The following is a 5,285-nucleotide window of genomic DNA, read 5'->3' as shown; positions in this document are numbered from 1 at the left end:
GTTTGACCCCAGTACTCTTTCCTGCCATGGCAGGGGGTCGGACTTGATGATCTGCTCAGGTCCCTTCCGACACTACTAACTATGAAACTATGAAAGTATAAGCTTTGTTGCAGAGCTTTCAGGAGCTCTTCTGCCCCAAGCTTTACCAGGAGCCAGCCATCTGTGCTTTTCAGACCCCCACTGGCCAAGATCATTGAGGACTATTCTACTAAACTGAAACAGACAGACATCCTAAGAGAGCTGGAGCTGTTTATTCCACCCACCACCTCCCATGCAGCAAAAGACAACTAAAGTGAGTCAAGCACTTTACACTGGATATTTTCCTCCAGACAGTCCTGAAGTCACTAATGGATGCTCAAAACGATTAACTGGGAAAAAAACATTAAAAGAACAACTAAGAGAACCAACACTGATACCGCTGCAAACTGGTTGTTGGAAGTTGGACCTAATAATGGCTACAAGCCCCCCACTCAGGGAATGATGCCGTCCCACTTATTGTTATTGATTCTACATCTGAAAGGAAAGATACAGCACTTTGTGTCAGAGATGCTGAAGATGCCACCCAGGAATGTGGAGAATCAGACACCAGAAGATCTTGGTAATTTGCTCAGATGATGGAAATAAGGAGAAAGAGTCTGAAAGAGTCTGAAGGATGTATGTGTGAGCACTCAGACTTCTACCAACTGCACTGAAAACACAGCCATGGCAAAGTACTGTTGGGCACCGTGGAAGGTCAGAAGTTTTCTCTCTCCCACTACCGGTTGTACAGCTGATTGACTGAGGCAGGAGGCAGTAGAGCTGGATGCCCCCACCTTGCTAATCACACTGCGTGCAACTATGGAAAGCTGTCTCTGAGTATAGACACAAGATGCATTACTGCTGGGTCACTGATATCAGTTTTGCGTGTCAGGATATTGAGTGGATGGATGACCAGTTATCCTGAGGTAACTGCCACAATAGGGGCTATTATGGCTCTTCACCAGGGAAGCAGGTAATAGCCTGTTTGCATTGCTCAAACACCTGCCCCAGGACAGTAGCGTGTACATGGGCTACCTTCACCAATCCAATGTTTCACCATTGTAATTTTACTGTTTTTACTAGAGTAACTCTACCAGAGTGCTTCAGCAAATTACACTAGCGTGAGGCTGTGCACGTGCCCCCTCCTTTTAGACAAGCATAAAGGGAGAAGATTACATTCTACACAAACATGTTGTAGATCCAGACCAGCTATGCTTACAGCCATCCTGCACTATTTGCAGGTTGCACTAGGCCCAAGAGCAGAGGTTGCAAGGGAAGACCAGGCCAGAAAGATGACAAAACTCTGCTCAATTCCTTCCTTCTCTCTTAGCATTTACAGGTCCAGGTTGGCATCCCAGACCTGTTGGTGAAGGAGGCTGGATCATCAGTATGAAACAACAGGACAGAAACCAAACCAAGAAGTTTGCAGCAGCTAAAACAGAGACCTGCCCACCCCTGTCTAGTTCATTTAGCGTTAGTCAATGCCCAGATCTAATCAGGTGGGGACACTGTGTCAGGGCAGAAGGTAGATACTAGAGAACAGGAGGAGTCCTGGCCATGCCAGCTGCTTGACTGTCATGTTCCTGGACTCCCTTTCAGCACTGTGTGATTCCCTTGTAGACAGGACACATGCCTCTCGGCTTCTGGGGAGCAAAGAACTGCCAAAGTTAGAGTAGTAAGGCTGCCATGTATAGCACAGCGTATCTTGTTTCCCTGGATCTTTTCCACTGCTCTGGGGTCTCCCTGCCTCCTCCCCATTCAGGTTGGGGAAGTCACAACAAAACTATGGGGAGATTGGGAAGGGGAATGGGTGCAACCCATGCGCACAGGACAACAGGAGGGAAGCAACTCCGCCTCTTAACCCACAAGAAATTCTATTCCAAATTCCAGCAAATACAGCCTGGTTCTGACAGTGCCCCAGGGAGCCGAACTCAGAAGAAAATACACAGAATCTAAGCAGGACTCCCAGGGGCCAGGGAAGGTGACAAGGCGGCCACAGCTCATTGCCCTGCCACCTGGGACCTGCAGCCAGCAAGGCATGTGGTGGACTAGTGACAGCTTGGTGCTCTATGAGCAAGATATCTAAGCCAGACAAGAAGAGAGCAGCCCCTGCAAGCTGCACTCTCTGTCTGCTTCTTCCAGTCTCCAGGAGCCAGGGAAACCATTCAGCCCCCAACCCATCCACCTCTACCCTGCCCTGCTACCAGGAGCTCTGGATACTGTACAACATCTCCCTTGCTAGAAAACATTTCCCAGTGAACACTGGGAAAGTCCTGAATTATTCACTAAGGAGCCCAAAGGCAGCAGGCCCCCAGCTCCCAGCCCTGTCCCTCTCAGAAATGTCCTAGAAGGAGCTGGCACCCGCCTGTTAGCTCCACATAGCCCTCTGTCTTGGAAAGGCCCCCTGGACACTGAGGGAAGGGAAAGGAGAAGTCGCATGTTGTTTAGTTGAATGAATAACATTGGCTTGGAAGTAAAACACACTCTTCCCTGGCCCATACACCTACAAAAACATGGGGAGCATCCAAAGATTGCAGGAGGACTGTGTGAAGTAAAACTCACAGGAGTCAGGCCAACCTGTGGCTCCCTGACATACAGCTCCCCGCCCCAACCCTGTGCAGGGTGTGCACCACCATCCAGCAGGCTGGAAGGGGAGTCCTCTCCCCAGAGCTGGCCTAGTGTCTGAGGTTAGGCAATAGCCCCAGGTGGCCCTGGAGAGTGCCAGGCCACAGAGGAGAAAAGACATTTCTGGAGTAAATCTCAAATGTTTTGGTACTGCACAGGTCCGAGCTGTTTCTGATGCCAGTTCCTTGAGCAATGCCGTGGTGAGGACTTGTTCTGCTTTTATTTATAGAGGCTTAGGAAATGGTGCAGACTCCCTGTCCCACAAAGCCAGAAAACCATCTCCTTATCTTCATGCTAAGATCAGGCACACTGGCCTCTGCTCTGCCCCACATATCTCCTCTACCTGCAGACTGACTCCAGGTGCCCGCAGTATCAGGGCAAGGCCAACCTCTGAGTCATGCCCCCTTCCTTAACCAAGCCATAGTCTCTCTCTTACTTCGGATCTTTTTCCCCTACCAATTGTAGGCAGAAAGGAGCCCTCACACAAGCTCAAACTACTGGTCCATCAAGGCCAGTATCCTTGCCTCTAGCCAACCCTGCACCTCTCTGTTTAAGCATTCCCCATCCACAGCCCCACCGAGTCCCGGGATTTCTCGGTCCTAGCCAAACTAGTGATCTACCTGACTAGAAAGGAGGCTCTGGCCAGGACAGCCTCTGGGGACTGCGGGGCTATTTTTCTGTCCCTGGTCCATTCACATCTTCTGGCAGTTTCGCTGGGCAGTGTCCGCTAGCTCCTTGGACTCATTAGGGGACCGGTGGGCACTGTCTGGTGTAATGTGCTCAGTGTTCCCCCTTGCAGCACTTGTTTTAAACAGGTTTAAAACTCCTGTTTTCTCTTTAGCTGTCCCCCAAACTCAGTTGATGTATACCCAATAGCCGCCACCCCAGTTGGGGGGGGAGGGCCTAGCCATTGCTCTATGGGCATAAGGCCCACATTCCTCTTGTGTATCAAATAGACCTGCCTCTAGCTGTGACCTCCCCCTACTTTAGAGGAATGCACAAAGACCCACAGTGCACCTGGCCAACCAAATCGCTGAGGATGCAAGAGGACCCCTCTTGGGCAAGGCAAGCAGTCACCTGGCACCCTGAACCCGCTCTGCACAGCACCCTGCTGCTCAACAGGCTCCGTCCAACTCAGCTCACTGCACAGGCAGGGCGCTTATTGGCGGTGACCCCACAGCCCTGTGCCCCTTATATTGGCCTGGGATGCTGGGCATGCGTTCTAGCCCCTGCAAGGCTACTGAATCTCACCCCGGGTGCCTCCATGTACCACTGAGGCAGGACAATCAGACACATAACGTTGCCCATGGGCTGCCCCCTCCCCCTCCCTACAGCATCATACTCTGGACATCTTAACTTCAGCCCTGGCCCAAGAAAGAGATTCCCTGAATCCAAGCAGCTCAGAGTATTTATACCTGCAGATGCTGGTGGCATTCAAGCAAGTGACCATCTTTCCTTGCATCCCAGGGCAGGGAATTCTCTTCCAGAGTCTGGATCCTTTCTAGCCATCTGGCCCCCACCTTTCTCACAGGGAAAGGCCAAGATGTCACACAATGCACAAAAGAGCCCTGAGAATTGCACCCCACATGGGAAGAATATGAAACAAAAAGCGTCAAAGGATAGAGAATAGTCCCATTATTCAGGGAAAAGACCTGGCATTTCTGGACTCTTTTTGAAAAGTAAAGAAACCAAGGTGCTGCTTTTTGCACCTGCTTTGCAGGAGCACGGCAGAATAGAGATGGAGGGGCAGTACTGGGAGGTGCGGAGATGGGAAGAATCAATGCAAAGAAAAGAAAACTACAATGTAACCCTTTAAAGAGAAACTATAGAAAGGAGAGAGAGTGTGTGGGTGCGCGCGCGCACTGGCTGGGGGACGTGATCCTGCCTCCCTGCACGCTGTCCTGGCTCTGCTCACACGCAGAATCGGAGAATGGGTTTCTCCTGCTCTCTCTCCTGCCCCAGGCTGCCTGCAGCTCATATGACCATTTGCTGAATGAAGTGCGACAGGCTGAGTACCTTGAGCTGCGGCTCTCAGACTGCTGGGCAGCTTCCCACTGCCAGGAAACTCCCAGATAAATTACTTGGCTAAGAAGAAGGTGGAAAATACTTGGCAAACGCTAGAAGCATTTAGGTCCCCCCCAACTTGAGAGGCTGCCCTCCCCACTTGCCCTCAGCCCTCCCCCTCAGCCCTGAGACGCTTGGTATTTTTATTTGTATTTTTTAATGTGCTTACTCGGAATAAGACATCCCAAATGTCCAACAAATAATCCAGCCTGATAAGATCTGCTTACTGCCAGCTACAGCAATCTGCCCCAGCACATCCCGGCCTGTCTCGGGATGCCTGTCTGCATCAGCACAGAGGGGTCACAAAAGGTGAAGTTTGACATAACCAGCCAAGAGGGGAGAGCCCCGAGGCGCATCTCCTTCCCTGTCCAAACTTTGCGGGCAGCAGAAAGCGCTCCACAGCTACAACTCCCAGCTCGAGCAGTGCCCTCTCCCCCGGCCTGGGACGCCCGCCCGTATCTCGGAGACTGCTGGCTCCGGGCCAGGCCGCCTGACGGCGAAGGGCCCGAGCAGCAGCGGCGCGGGCGGAAGCTGGCACGCGGGACGCGGCGCGCCCAGCTCGGCGGCACCCCGGCCCC

The sequence above is a fragment of the Crocodylus porosus genome, unplaced genomic scaffold (assembly GCF_001723895.1).
Source record: "Crocodylus porosus isolate Cpor-Errol unplaced genomic scaffold, CroPor_comp1, whole genome shotgun sequence".
Lineage (NCBI taxonomy): Eukaryota > Metazoa > Chordata > Crocodylia > Crocodylidae > Crocodylus > Crocodylus porosus.
Note: the sequence above shows the minus strand (reverse complement) of the source record.